The sequence below is a fragment of the Rhodnius prolixus genome, unplaced genomic scaffold (assembly GCF_049639745.1).
Source record: "Rhodnius prolixus isolate KJV_2025 unplaced genomic scaffold, Rpr scaffold_2, whole genome shotgun sequence".
Taxonomy (NCBI): domain Eukaryota; kingdom Metazoa; phylum Arthropoda; class Insecta; order Hemiptera; family Reduviidae; genus Rhodnius; species Rhodnius prolixus.
Genome location: NW_027411592.1, coordinates 3,809,387 through 3,825,734, shown reverse-complemented (window position 1 = coordinate 3,825,734; position 16,348 = coordinate 3,809,387). Strand labels below are relative to the sequence as shown.

At 34.6% G+C, this 16,348-nt stretch overlaps 1 protein-coding gene across 37 annotated transcripts in view; it reads right to left on the bottom strand.

Annotated features, from left to right (window-relative positions):
- The window catches only part of trol (terribly reduced optic lobes), a 344,072-nt gene that overhangs the window by 158,451 nt on the left and 169,273 nt on the right, over nt 1-16,348 (bottom strand). For 5 of the 37 annotated variants that reach the window (XR_012456031.1, XR_012456032.1, XR_012456033.1 and 2 more), the window contains exon 1: nt 14,003-14,146. The exons of 29 other annotated variants lie outside the window; for them this stretch is intronic. The gene's annotated coding sequence lies outside the window, so the exon portion shown is untranslated. Of the gene's footprint in view, nt 1-14,002; nt 14,148-16,348 lie in introns of those variants that run through there. 3 more of the 37 variants (XR_012456028.1, XR_012456029.1, XR_012456030.1) reach the window with 1 other exon arrangement.

Sequence of the window (16,348 nt, the reverse complement as noted above, 5' to 3'; positions counted from 1 at the left end):
AGGTTGCTGGTTGCTGTACAGTGAACAGGATCACAAACATCATTGATAAAGATTAAAGGATTAAACGTTTCTCTCATTACAACGACCTGGGCTATTTCTCTTGCCGGGGACACAACGTCCCATCCTGTCATGTGAGCTATTCGTGTCCGCGTGCACGCATGTGAGTGAGCTATTGGAACGAGAATAAAAACTGAAACTGAATAATCGATTTAACTTCGCTCCTATCTACTCTTTTATAACTCGGACGGAATTTCAGTTTCAATTGTTTCTTAATCTTCACCATTCAACAGTTCGTCCATTAAATGAACTAACATGTCATTTTCAACTTTTCATCGTTTTAATTAAAAAAGAAGAAACTCATCTCTATTTCTCTTTCAGTTCTAATTAACAAATGTTCAAGGTTTAGCTGGATCAGATTTAAAATTATTGGGAAAATTTATTAATTAAAGATTATAAAGCTACACGTGTAGATATGAAGCTTAAAAACAAGGGCGGAACCATTCTCGGGGGAGTCACAAAAACTGCAAAATCCTATTGAGCAAATTGGCACTTCCTGGCTGCAAGTTTTGTGCCAAAGTAACATATACCTCATGATCTCATTGTAACCTGTCCAAAATATCAAACTTGAGAGAATCCGAGAATGTCCATAACTGAGTAGCACTCATCGTACACAGGCCGGTTGGTTATAAAGAGAACCTTCTTGCTCCGGTGAAATAACAGAGTCAAAAATTTCCACGATTACAATACTGCCACTTTTGAGGGGTAAGTTGGAGGAAAATTAAATAAATATATTTTCATGAAGTAACATTTGTGGTAAGGAATGTTTCTCCAAATTTTGAAAACTGCAATGCTATTAATGTTTCTTTACATTCAATAGATGGAGGTAGATATAAATTCCGAACAGTCTGATGGGTCAGTTTTTAAAATAACCTTAATTTTGCTGTATTTTAAAAATAATTTTTTTTTCTGGAAAAATATTTCAGATAAATTGATAAGCCGCAGAATAAATACCAAGTTTAATAAAATAGTGGAATTATTTTCTAAAATTGGGAAAAAAAACACATTTTTTTATAAACATACTTTTTTAAAAACACATTTTGATTATTAGGTTTTGAACCTAGATTTTCGATTTTTATTAATACAGAAGCGATGATAACTTGTAAATTCTAATCACACCCAAAAGCTGATGTAGTGGCCGAGAGACATTAAGTCCGCTCTGAAGAACTTGTTTAGGTTAGCAAGCGTTAACCTGCTAAGTTAAATCTGTAACCTCACTAACAAAAGCGAAGAAGGTCACAGATTGCCGACGAAGCAAATGGTAAAGGGCTAAATAACTTCCGTACCGCAGTCAGAGGTCGACACAGATTGCCAGTCACAATCCGACTAGTAATTTTAGATCAATTATGCGGTCTTGAGCATTCAGATTTTTTTTTTCTGCCAGCCGCTAATTGGTTCGAGCAGTAAATCAGATCGTCTTTCAAGCACATTGCTACAGAGATTTAAGATCTCTCGTCTAGTTTTCTCTCTCTCCCGCCTATAACTGAGAAGGTTTATGATCACCAGATATATCCGCTTTGAAGTACTCTGTGTCCCAAAAAGTGAATTTTACAGATTTGTCTCTGTTTTGTGGATGTAAATGGTAAACTTAACTCAAAAACAGAAAATATTGGAAAGTTCGTATTGGTTATTCCAACTGAGCTGACAACCAAGGTCCTAGTAACAAGGTTATTGACCAAATCTAATAACCAGAACTTAGTTCGAGAACTAAAGGAACCTATCTACAACACTGTGGACATTCACGAAGAACTATTCTTTAAGTATTCCAATGAGATAGAATTAAGTTAGAAAATCGTTTCGAAACTCTGAAAAGGTTGTCTTACTTCCTTCCCTTAAGACTAACAATAAATTAAACACGACTTGACAACAAACAGCTCCACACATGAACTACTTGCGCAGACTATCCTAAACCTTCATTCAAATCTCTGCTAAAAGTTTTCTTCTCTTTCGAAAATAATATTTCTATTACAAGTGAGTGCATTCAGGCAAATAAAATACTCTAATCTTGCCTTCACTAAAATAATGTCCAATTTTTTTTTACCCTCTCACTGGTCACGGAATTTTTACGATCATAGCAAGGAATTAAGTTTTCGCGAGAAAACCCCGTCACCAGGAGAAAGACTGGTTTTTAGAAGATGACCTTTTTTAAAATATCTCAAAAATCGCAACTCTATTTTTCGATTTTGCTCCACCAGGGTATCAAAATTCCTAAAATGGAAATGCCACTTTCCTCGACTCACTTTTTCATTTTTTTAAAACTAATTTTCCACAGTGCCCAACTAATAAAAAATTTTACCATTTCGAGCATTGAAGATAACATTTCTGTTTAGCCTTTATCATCTACTCAAATGAAAAAAAATATGGGTTTTTGAGATTCTTACCTCGAAAATTGATTTAAAAGTAGGATTCTGAAACGACATGTTCTTCAGCATTAAGAAAAGCTGAGGGATTTGAACTAAGAATTGTTGGGAACTTCCAGCCTGTTCAACAGAGTTAGCATTCTCTGGTTTCCACCAGTTTCTAAATCCAAGTGTTCTTGGCAAAACCTTTTTTAGTCAAATAAAGAGATATGATAGCTCTCGCAGGTAGGTATTTTGCACACTTCAGAGAAGAACGTCGGACGAAGTGTATTTAACCAAAAGGGGACCACGCGCGATAATAAATGAATTTCTGAATTAAAAGACATCAATGAACATTTGATTTAGACATTGAATTTGCACGATTAGACATTCCGAGAAGATTTTTAACAACTGATATTCTAAACAAACTTTCTCAAAATGAGTGATTGTGCATTAGTTTTACCCACCCATTTGCCGAAACTTAACTGAAATATGAATATTATTTTATTCCCAACAGCAAGACGGCCATATTGCTTAGAGTTATTTACTTTTTTATTGAAAAAGAATGGACCAAATAAAGTTTTTATCAAAGCAGAGAAACAGTTTGAAAGAAGAGTTTTTATTTCAACAAGTTTATTCTCCTTTCTCTGCCTCAAACTTATTCACATTTTTATTGGTCTTCCAAAAAATAAAAAAGGCAGCGAGGGGAAAGAACGAGAGAGAAAAAAAGGAATAAAACAGACATTCAAAAGTTAACTAGCTTTTCCAACTCAGCCTGCAAAGTTGGTAACACTGGAAATTGTTTTCCAATAAAAATTACAACTTTTCACGAGTAAAAATTACATTTAAATGTTATCTCAATTAGGTAGACACCTGTTCGATTCTGAGGGAATCAAAACTTGGCCGCCTGAATTTTCTTTGTTTCAGTTAATCCAAAACACTGAGGTTCGATTGGCCAACTTCGAGTGTCCACTATTTCGCCGTCCTATTGGTAAGAAATAGCAGGGTTTTAGGACATGGTCTTAGCAAAACAGAACTCTAATACTGTGAACACGAACTTATAGTATTAACTATTAGATTCGTTTGTCGGAAGTGCCACTTAACCATTTCCTTCCATTAAACTGCTATCTTTATTTTTTATATTATTAATTTCTCATTGCTTTGATGTCCGAAACGCTAACCACTAAGTTGATACCTTGCCTGATGATAATTAGAGCATTGACTAAAATGGTCATTGGTGCCATTAATAAATTGTTCTAATTTACGGCAGCCTGTAATTCTTAGTATCACTTGACTAAGTTCTTTACGAGAAGTTCCTTTACCATGCGTCTTTGGCAAGGAAACTAGTGAACAATAGGTGGGCAACTTGAAGCATGAGATTGAATGTACGGCGTCAAAGAACATCAGTCTGGCTAATGCTCTTTCACACATATACTGCCATAGACAGTATATGAGAGATAACCTACAACGAAACAGCCCTCCGATTCAATTTGTAGGAGCTAAAGTTGCATAAAGGAGTTCGAGTCTGATAGGCTTACGAGGCACCACCAGAATGAAATGCAGTTATCAGCCCTACCTGTGGGTTTCCATATCTGTAGAAAAAAGGGTCTTTCCCGCACAATCGGGGATTTCCCGATACCCGTAAAAACATAAGCATTCCCTCCTCAAATATATATCCACAATGACGTTCATTGTAGAACTTTCTAAAGCAATTTCCGTTGTTAAATAATAAGTAAAAATGTTTCTTTAATTAAAATAATGGGTAGAATTACTATTGCCCCGTGTGAATTACTGAAATATTAGTTTAAAGAAAGAGGAACTATGATCAAGAAAGAAGCATTTATCGAAAAGAAAACTCTGAGACTATTAATTTATGAAACTAAATGTACTAAAGCATTAAGTATTTGATGAGTTGGATGAGAGGAATGCTATGGCAAAGAAACTGCTGACAATGGAGCACCTGGTGTGCTGAGGTGGCCGACTAAGATTACAGCGGAGATGGTGGGTAAAGGATGCGGCTTACTGGACTCGCAAACTGGACACCTGTTGCTCTCCAACCAGATTAGCGATAGCTAGAGAATCTTAGCTGAATATGAGCCTTCATCCCAAGATTAGCAGCTCTTATCTGCTGGACAGCACTCTAGTGAGAATATTCTGCGTTAACCCATGCAGTCTCTTGAAGCGCGGCGACTACATCTTCAAATTCATTGGCGCTGGAGCCTTCTCAGTGCCCTGCCAGAGACCACTTTGGAAGTGTTTCACACAGATCCTCAAGCCTATGGCCAGGACTGACATTGAGTCAAAATAGACCTTCTAACATGCAATAAAAAGTTTCTATAGCCAACTAATAAATGTGTGTTTGAAGAAAATGTCCCAAAACATTTTTTGTTTTTAGTAAAAATAGCCTTTATTCAGTCACGACATAATTGCTTCTTTATTTATATTTTAATTTTCTAATCTACATCAAGAACTTTTCGAAGTTCATCTTTCACAATTCATCATTGTTCCAAACCACAATATTTTCAACTATTTCTTTATAGAACAATTATTATTATTATTATTTTGTTGCAACAATAGTTATTCAACATAATGCATGCGTTCTTAGAGAAAAATTAATGATAAAGTCTTCAAAGACTTCAACTTAAATGGGTGTCTCTATATACAGTTCGAAAGCGTTCAAAATTATTATTATTTTTTGAACTTTTTTAATTTTCTCTTTTGGGGATTTATTTGGGTTATAAAAATAATTATAAACAGACTGTTGGGATGAAACACAAAGATGTTGGAAACATTTCTAAAGTAGACGGGGAAATGAATAAAGAAGCGAATGTGTTGTGAATGGGAAAAAGGCATTTTCACGATTACAAACAATCCTTTCGTTATCATCAGTAAGATCGGGAAAGAACAAAAATTTTGAGTTAGGATGTTGGAAATCATAGCAAGAGGAAGACGAGTGTCAGAGATTAAACCAGATAGAGCAGTCAGAAATCCTATTAATATTTAACATCACAATGTGAACTGAAATTCTTAAGATTACAGCATTCTTCCACTTTAAAAATAAAACTACTTCATATGAAAACTTAAATAGTTTGAAACGAACGAGATAATATCATTTCATGCAGGAAGCGAATTTAGCTGTGGGAGATCATTTAGGTAAAACGGCCTTTCCAAAGACAAACAGTAACGTGTGCCAGCGCAACCATTTAACATAATAAAGGAGGCTTGCGGCCAACCTTTACTGTCACGAGGCAGCCGACCTAATCGGGGTTCTGGCTTGAATCTGGGTAACATGTGGGTTCATGTTTATTGCATGGACACACGGTAACTTTGCGCTCTGGTCACGGCTTTATCCAGCATTTTACATTTAAATACTTAAATTTCTCACTTGGATTAATAAATTATTTAAATCATTAAGATATAACAGTAGCGATGCACTAGGATAAAGCTCTTTTCTTCAAAAAAAAAAAACCTTGACACCATTATTTTTAAACTATTACCATTTTTCAGTCGTGCAGTAATTCACTAACTTCCGCAAGATTTGTCTTACCTCAACTATACAGTAAATATGAGTACTAACTTGTACCAAATAAACACGCATTGACTTGCTAGCCAATGAAAGCACGTCTCAGCTGACCCTAGCGTTCCAACTACTTGGTCAATACCAGGGGCAAAGAAACGCCGATACACACGGTTTTCTTCCTGCTGACTCCTACAAAGCGAGAATTGGTAAAGAAGGACGGCTCACGCATACTCATGCACATAGATGTGTAACAGAAACATTACTTCTTCTGATCTCTTTTCTTCCATCTAACCTCACCAATATGAGGTCAACTTTTCTTTCTGTAATATTTCCCAGCATTCTGTAAGATAAAAAAAAAAAAATGCCACAAGACCTTTCTTTGTTAGGCATTAAAGTCAGAGTTATACTTTTAAAAAGAGAAGAATTTTATCATTATTATACACAACCTTAAATCAATTATCATTTTAAAAATTTTCAGAAATTAGTCATTTTCCTAGATTTTCCTTAGGAGAGATGTAAGATATTCTCCTATTGAAATACTTCTGCTCATTCTGTGTCTAAGTGAGAAGAAGGGATAGCCGGGACTAGTTTTACAGTTAGCTAGGTTTGAAATCCTTGTCGACATGGCCTTCAGAGGAAATTCCGCGACTTATTCCACAGTGGGTGAGTCCGACTGCGGTAGAAGTAGAGGATAGATGCGCGTGTCTTGGAGACCAGAAGAAATAAACGCAAGAACGACTGGATTTTCTCAAAAAATTGTACAAGTTAAATAGGAACTAACTGCAGCGATCAGATCAATGAAGCAATTTAAGGAAATAAGAAAAAGCGACCAAAAAGGAAATACAGATGAATGGAAGAATGACGTCAAGATGAATTGCTTGACTGATTGATACACTTTAATGAATTGAGACAATGAGTGCTTTGGCCAATTTAAAGATGAGCACATCCGAACTGCCAAGTTCACTCAACTATTCCTTCCTATTAATACATAACTAATAATTTGAATGATGACCAATGTCTAAAAATAAATGAAAAATAGTATTTTAAAAATATTATAAATTGACTACTTCTAATAAATGGTTACGTTTAAAACAAAACAAAAACTATTTAAAAATAAATGGAATATTTATCATATTACGAATTCTATAAATATTGTCGAGGCAGCAAGGTTGGGCAGATGAGTGGGAGACTCCAGTCCTGCAAGGAGGCTGCAATCATTGGCAGGCTATTCAACAGGAGATCTAAAACAAGCTGCTTTCCAAATAGTAAACATTTTCGCGTTACTGCACTGGATTTGATTAAAATGCAATCTTCGGAAACATAAGCGACAGGGTGCCAATTAATGTATTTTTTCTTACTGCTGTTAAGAGGTAGATAATTTTTCCTCTAGGTCTGAATAAATTATTTCTTAGGAAAAGCTGCAGTAGGTACACTCAAGACCAAATCGTAGGAAAATCAACCTTCGCATTCAACCGCGGATGGAGACCGTTCCGTAACTTAGCAACCGAAATCCTTCAACCGAGGAACCCTCTTTACTCCAAGGATTCTTCACTTTTTTGCAATTCACTCGAGAACTATCTCCTTTTTCCTTAGTCTAGACATTTCATAATCGTGGAATTGTTACTTTTAATTACATTTTTATCTAACCGAGTTTGTTAGGCTGAGGTGAGTTAAGATCCTGACTAGGGCGAGTTCAGATCTCCACTATGGTTAGTTACACTTTATTTTACGATTCTAACATCTCTATAACATTTATGAATACGATTGATTGATCAAAATTCTTCTGAGTTTGTAGAATAAGAGCAACAGTTTATCTTGTAGATATAATTGAATTTGCTGATGGCTAAACTACTCTAAGACGACTTCTGTTCACTTGGACATATCGAACTCTTGAAATTGTTGAATTTGAAAAACGATTGGACATAAGATTGTCTTTTTTGGGTTTTTCGTAATTTCCTAAGCAGCTGCCCAAGCGTATAATTTGAACTTAGACATAACCTACGTTAAGCATATCTATCATTTTGAACTTTTGTATATTCGCTGTAAATAACAACCCTTATACAACTGCCTACCGGACAGTTTTAATTCACATTTCTCAGGCAACAGTTAAAAATGGTATAAGATAAAAAGTACTGTCTCGTTCTCAGATAATCTCAAAACAAATGTTTCAGTGGTTACTTAAGATCTAAAATCTGAATAATTGCATTATTTTTTTCTTAAAAAGAAAATAGAAAGTAATGAACATCATGAGAGCACTATCCGTTGAGACATTCTGATATGCCGAACGTGTATCGAAAGAGCGAGGGTACTTAATAGCAGTTTCATAATTTCTTTTGGAAGGATAAGCCCATCAAATGCTGGCTAAAAGATGAGGAACTCTCAAGATCTTTGGGAGGCGAGAGATGCGAATGAAGTATTGTGACGGAAATAAAGGGTGTCACACGGGTAGCTGAGTAGCTGCAAAAGGAAGTAAATTTCATTAATTTGACTCTATTTGCAGCACGAAAAATGATAAAAGGATCTCAGGTTGTTAAATCATTTAAATGAATTTAAACCATTTCATACATATTAACAACCATCCTGGAATTTAAACCATTTCATACATATTAACAACCATCCTGGAATTTAAACCATTTCATACATATTAACAACCATCCTGGAATTTAAACATTTTTTAATTTTTAATTTTTTTATTAACAATGACCTCATGAAATGGGGATGAGCAATTTTTCATGATGAATGCATTGAGTAAACTGCATTCTGACTTTTTCTTTAAATGCTATTTATATCATACGGATCACCATTTAAAAATAGATTTATACTTTCATAACTGTAAAATTATTGCCTCATTAAATTCATTTATCATTTTCATTTACCTAACTCCATTTATCTAGACAAGCTGCTTTACCAAAGAAAAGACTACCATTGTTTATTCTAAATGAATGTTGCCTTTTTCATATGCGATAATATTTTCTGCTTATTATATTATATTACCAAAGTATATTGCGAAATATATTGTTTTCTATTTGCGAAATGAGTAAAGCTGGGTAGAATTAATGAAAATTAAAGTTGTTAGGGAATGAATTAGCTGGGGAGTTAGTACATGCCTGCCCAGTTTTTAGGTTTCCTAATAGCATCTGTACTTCTGCACTAAGTTAAAGCTTTGATTGTATTATTGATATATTATAATACTGTAATATTGATATATTATATTGATAGCTTTGATTTGAGATTCTTTTCATCAAAATGCTTTTAAGGAGAGACCAGACGCTTCCCTCAGAACTTCTATATTGAGATATTGCCACTTTTATTGTTGCTTTGAAGTTGGGAGGTAACCTAGAGTCCTAGGTAAGTGAAAGACGATCGAAGTTTAAATCAGATTTTTTATTTTTTTTAATTAATCCATTTTTTAAGCATTTTGCCAAATTAATGCAAAAAAGCAAGCCATCTCTTAAAGATTTTGATTGAATAAGAGGCCTCAAATAAGTTTTCTAAAGACATTCTTAACTTCAAATACCGCACATTTTAACATTCCAAGTTTTAAATTAATCTTTAATTTTATTATTTAAAACACATATTTCCAAATAATCGTTCAAATGTTAACAATACAAAGAATCTAATGGAAGAGTTGTTATCAATGTGATGTAGACGTTAGACCAGAGGAACAAGATTATTTGTCAACTGTTGTGTTTTTTGTATTTTTCGAGTCAGAATGTGTTCTCCCACCCTTATTAAATTCTCTAGACTGATCGAAGGTGTCGTTGGTGCCCGTACCACAAGGGTGTCTATGGATCCTTACCGACTAACGCTGGCTGGACAAGGCATTCAACTTCCATATTAGACTGGTAGTGAAGACCCACTCTTAGCAGCGCAGGGGTTTTTAAGCTTTAGGCAGTGGTTATTCCAGTCTATCGGCTCCCTTCTCTTTCTAGCAATTTCCTAGAGAGCCTGGATACAATAATCCTGGGGAGCCATCCTCAGAATATCTGGAGGGGTGGCTGGGGTAACACCAAGTTGTCGCTAACTACCACACTCCACTCTATTTGAACTTCTTAGAAAGCCTGAGTATTACGAGGTGAGGGGATATACCCTAACTAAATCCTCTTGGGGGAGCCTCCTTCAAAATTTTAGGGAGAGCAATCGAGCTTCTTCAGGACGCTCTATATTCCTATAACTTCCCTGGAAAGTGCGGTCCTATCACGACGGTGGCTGTAATGTGTGACTCTCCTTAGAGAATGCAATAGATCTAATCTATTTAATAAATTACATAATTAATCTAATGAAGCTCGCATAGCAGAATATCTCATTAACTAAAAAGACGAACAAACAAACCGCATCAATTAACATTCGTCATTTCACATTTCTCTCGAATGACAGCTGATTTCTTGACTCTTCCTGTAAACGTGTCTTACTATTAGATATGCCTAATATTAATGGCTCAAGGACTGGCCTGGAGCTTTCTCAGAGCACTACTTGGCTGTTCAGCTGTCCTTCGCTTTTTATTTAGAACAGTGTCCCAGTAAAATGGTTGATTACCCTCTCTTGTCCCAACGCAAGGAAATATTGAAAGAGCATTGAATTTCCGATCGAGTTTTGAGGTCCATTTGGTATCAAAGCATTTTCCATTTTGAGTTTCAAGCGGTTTTAGCTTTTTGAGTAAATTAAGGATAAAAATGTGTATGTCAGTCGCCATTACATAGAAGAGTTCTTCTGCAAAAACAAGCATTATAGTTTAGATACACTCAGCGTATTTATTTTAGAAAAAATTAAACGGGAAAACTATTTTTCAAGTTCCATTAAACTCTATACGTGCTTCCAAGTGAACGGAGCACTATAAGATTTATGGCAAAATTCTATTTTTATCCTAACTTTATATGTGATTTAAAATTCTTTCTGGTCATTTTTTTTTTTTCTTCCTTTCAAATTAAAAGAGGACATTTAATAACTAATAAATCCAATTTGTACCTGAGAATAGGTATTTTCAGTAGAATAAATTGGCCTTATTATCAGATTAGAAGAGCCCTTTAACAAGTCTGACTTTCGAAGGAATTCATTAACAGGAGTTTTACTAAATAAAATAGAAAGGCTATTCCACTATCTTTACATCATAGCAACCCTTCTGGCAATACCTAGCACTGTTTACACACTTATTGTACCTAAATCTAGCTAAAACTTTTAAAAATTTGACAATTACAGCAAAAGAGTTGGTAATCACCCAGAATTAGTTTGACTAGAGGTATAAAATTATAGAAAACCAGAATTAGCCACGAGTGATGACAAAACCATTCTTCAATACAATTTTCATGAAGTTATATTTAGAAATAAAAGGCAATATGTTAATTTTAATAAAAAGGATCTCAAACTGGCTTTGTATCTGTAAAAATTGTAATTATTAGTATGATTTCATGAGAAGTGATGAAACTTAATAAATAAATAAAAAAAAATAACTTGAATTAATTATTTATTTAGTTATTAAGTCACCTTCCGAAAAGAATATTTTTCATGAATGTAAATGTTACAAGAACGGCCCACAAAGAGTGGCTCTAATTTTCAATAATCTAAATTATAAATTTTCTTTAAACATAAAATTTTTATTAAATATTAGCAACAGCAACGAAACGGATCTACAGGAGAGTCCCAGCTTCTTAACAACCCCTTAAAAATCAATGTAAATTCAAACGAAAATTACAATTTTCATTATTTTTAATTTTAAATAGAATTAAATGGAGGAATATATATTTTTAAGAAAGTGCAATGAATATATTCGAGTAAAAGCAAAAGCAATCTTTTAATTTTATATGATCAAGGGACTTTCATTAAATTGCGAGAATATTTTCAGATCGACAAGCTCGTCTTAAAGCTTGTAACTACCCTTGCAAGAGCCCCGGAATCAGCGGATGCATGAAGGGAAAGAATATGAAGAAGTAACTTGAAGCTTTTCTTGGACATGGCAGCTAAGAAGGTTAGGATTCTCTAAATCGTTTTATAAACAATCCAATGGCAGTGGTTGCCGCCAAGAAGAAAGTTTGCTATAGAAAAACTGAAAATGACAAAACAATGGGTTTAGGAAAACATAGGCCGGGCCCCGAAGTCTGAAAGGTTGACAGAGGGAATAAGCAATTGGAACGTTCAGCTAAAATCTTTTTTAAGAACCGATTTTGAAAATTGTATTAAATATTTTGATATTGTATTATCTAGTGAAGGGAGAAGTCTGATAAATAATTTCAAGATTCGTTGCCCTTACAAAGGGAACATTGCTAAAAGATGCCTCAATATTATTAGGAGTATTTCTTTCAAAATAAATATTTTAATAACCTTTGATCAAAGGGATTCGATTTTTTCCACTTACTCTTATTTAAGCTGAAAATCGCTACAGATGTACTGTCCAATAATTTGTGGACATGACACATGCAATTTTAAAATACGTATAATGGAATAGATTTTTTTGAGCAGATCTATTTTTCTTTAACTTTCCGTTATGTAGGATGTCGAAATGAAGTTTTCTGCAATGGCTTCAATATTCAATCCTTGGGAAGTAAGAAAGATCGGGTGTAGCTCGATGATAGGTGAGCTTTTACAATAGATTGGAGCTGTGCAAACTGCACCAAGCTGACTCTTGACGGCACCTCAACCAGTAGTAAATGAGTAGAGGAGTTCTTTACATACAAGCTCACCGCTCGTTACAAACTTGCTGAAATTACAGTCAAGAGGTCCATATTGACGCCCATAACTGCTGAAAAATTGATGTTGAGTGTATTATTTTGGGACCAGGAAGGAAATTATTCCAGATGGCAAGCCGTTGACGCGAAACTCTACTGAGATCAGCGGAAAAAAATAGACAGAAACTCACTGCTTTATTGGACCGTAATCGATTACTTTTCGAACAGGGTAATGCTCGCCCCCTAACTTTCAAATTGACCCAACAAGAAATTTAAGAATTTGACGGGACTCAGCTGTTGCAGACTGTCGTTTGTTCCACCAATCTGCTTATTTTCTTCGGATTCGGCGATACAACTACTCGGAAAAAGTCACAGTTGCAGTTGGAAATTTTTGCTTTTAAACTTACGGTGAAATCAGTGTGGAATTTATCAGATCTCCTAACGTTTTAAATATTAGCATAAGCTTAATATTTTTTTTTATTAAACGATAAAAGTTCAATAAAATACTTTTTTACTTACCAAATTTAAAATATACAAAGGTTTTTTTGTGTGTGTTTTGAATGATAGTGGCCTTTAGAGCGATACTACAAGGTGCCGTCTTCCTCAAAAACTAGAAAAATATCAGCATTTTCCGGAGAAAATATTTCAAATAAAAGTGATAATCCTTCTAAATAATCCAGGTTGCTCGTATACATTTGAAAACAAAAATCGCATAAAAACGTGAAAACATTTGCCAGTAAGCGCGGAGCTCACCCAAAGACAAAATTTTAATTTCAGAAAAAAATAATTAAGAAAATATTTTCACTATGAAAATAATTGCACTAACAAACAATAATAACAATTAAAAAATTGAAAACATAAATTCTATGAATTTAAATTTACTGTTTTATAAATAGAAGGAACATTTTAATCCAATTTGTGCGAAAAAAATTCGTTAAACATGCATATTCACACAAAAATACACATTTAGATCGCCTAGATAAGTTTCTATTCTGCCCAAGATAAAAAAAAAAGTGAGAATTTTAAAGTAAATTGTTTTTAAAAATGAAATTTGCCGCAATATTTCCTACAATATTATTAATTTAATTAAAGAGCTCGACTTCTGTATAAACTATTAGTTCAACTATTTAGAAAAAACTAGAAAGTAAGAACTAATTTTTGGTATAAGATTTTGTTTAGCTTCATTGTTGCTCTGTTCCTTTATTTTATTGTGTATGTATACATTTTCTGTTTGAATTCATTTTTTTTTGCGAACTTGATTCAGCAGCATTCAAATGGTTTTTTTTTAAATAAAGAAAAATAATAAAAGCATTACATTTAAATCCAAGTAATTTCGAGTTGCACATAAAAACAAAAAACAAAAAAAAATCACGCCCTGATGATTGAGTATTGGTTGTTAAAACAATAATAATTAAAAATTAAATTACAGCTTCTCCCTCGGTTAATGTGAAGTGATGGGTTGTAAAGATGCGTACTTGCAGACGATCGCCCTGTTATTGTACTCCAGCCGACAACAGACCCCCCTGTGACTACAGTGTACACTTATTGTCGACTAACTGGGTACTGGCCGTACTGGCCCCCTCCTATTGCAGAGCCTCTACAAGCGCACCCACAGTACAGAGCTGCTGCGTAGAGAGGGGATGTTGTTGCCACTCTTCACTCTTATATATATTCACCCTGGCCTACAATTGGGCACCCAAGTCAAAAACATGAGGGTAGAAGTGTCATCTCTGTTTACGTGCACAAAATAACATCAATAACCCAATGATCATAGTGTTAAATTAACTTTGAATTTCTCTTACCCTTAATAAAAGTGAGAATAGCGATCATGGTACTTCTTCGAAATGGAATGCACGCTTTCATGTTAATTAGCATTTTTTTCATTCATTTTTTTAGGAAAAATATTTCACCAAAGCGTTAAACTTAGTGAGAGAGTTCTTTGATTGGCTATTTAGTTTTGAATTAGGCTGATTTTTGACTGAGAACAGAGTGTGATGCGACAATCATCAACAGTGTGATCATTGTAGTACCACAGAATGCTGCAGGATCTCAAGGCAGAAAGATTATAAAGGCGTGAAAGTGGTTTCAGCTGGACCCCTGTGTGCAAGAAAGGAGTGTAGAGATTTTCTTTGTTTGCACTGTCCCTTCACAATCACGGGTGCATTGCGGTAAAATTTGAAATACTTGATTTATTATTTAAATATTACACGCATTTAATGAAAAAGGATCGTCCGATATTACGTCCACACATTATTAAGTATTGTTTAGACATTTCTACAAAGTTGAGTGGAACTCTTAAACTCTGCCACTGTGCAGGATGTTCAGTGCCGTTCCCTCTTCTTGCTGACAAAATTTTGACCAAACAGCAAACAAGTGAACATCTGAGGCAGTGAGCTAGTGCAGTAACATAAGAATAAGATAAAATCTCTAAACGAAACACATGAATCGGCGAAAATCGGGAGAAAAATAAAAATACGCGTACTAGTTGAGTAAAACCAATGATATTACAGCTCCGGCGACCAAATCACATTTTCAATAAAACTTTTTTTCTCCAGTTTCGGGAAATTCATCCTATTCTGCAGTCCTCAGTGTCAGACACACTAACAAACACAATGTTAACTGGAAACGCTAAAGGGAACACGTTAAGGTACGGACACGATTATACACCGAGAGAGAAAGGTACAATACTCCCATACTGAAGGCCGAACAGAAGTCTGTGAGGAAGAAGAAGACAGAATGACTAAGTAAAATTAAGAAATCTTCGAAGGTGCACATTTGCCCCACAAATACTGGACCGAAAGGTTTTCGTAGCAATGCCTGCCAACGTTAGGAGGAAATCAAAACCCCATGTTTGTGTTACTCCTGTAGAAATACATAAGCTGAATTGAACTAAACAGATAATTGGAAATAATCTAATTTTAACCGTCACTGCAATAAGAGTGCGAAATGTGTCATTTTGCTACGCAGACAAGACATTACCGTGGAAAGTGTGTTCTAATAGTCTCTCAAGAGGGCGCTGGTGGTTAGACATTCCCTTCCAAACAATGGAATTTAATAATAATGTTCGAACGCACTTTCATATGAGCTGAAAGAGATTCTGCCAAGGAATCTGTGACGATCCCTGTTATTTAAACAAATCTCTAACTCTGAAACGATTAGGATTGTGACGACACAAGTCGACAATGTTTCTCTTTCAATTTACTAGAGTTAATTTTTAGTTTTACTATTCTTTGCAACATCCATTACTGTTTTCTTTAGAAATAGCTAGAGTAACTGTTACTTATAACTAGACTGTATAATTAGAATCTGTCTTAATTTATTCCTATTTCTAAAACTATTGTTCTACAGTTTAGAATGTGAAAATATACTATGATACAAGAGTTTAGTGATGTAATTAGGAACCATTTAATTCGTCTGCGCTAGCGCTTTAATAATTTGAATTCATTAACACAGTTTGACACTACGAAAAACGTTACTATTGTTTGTAAACACAGGCAATAAAAATTTTCAAAAATAATTGAAAACATTCGAGTTTGTTTGATTGTTACCATCTAATGTGAAACTCAAAAGGTATGCTGGATTTGACAATGGCCTCGATTTCAAAGCTGGTGTGGATTATTGCAAAATTTGGGGAACATGTGCTGGATGAGGATTGGATTTCAGAGTCACCTCTATGTGATTCCATCTGGAATAATGAAAACGGTAAGACCATGAAAGAAGCACAATCCTAAGAGCTCATATTTGGTTGTTCCGGTTCCATTACACTACGACAG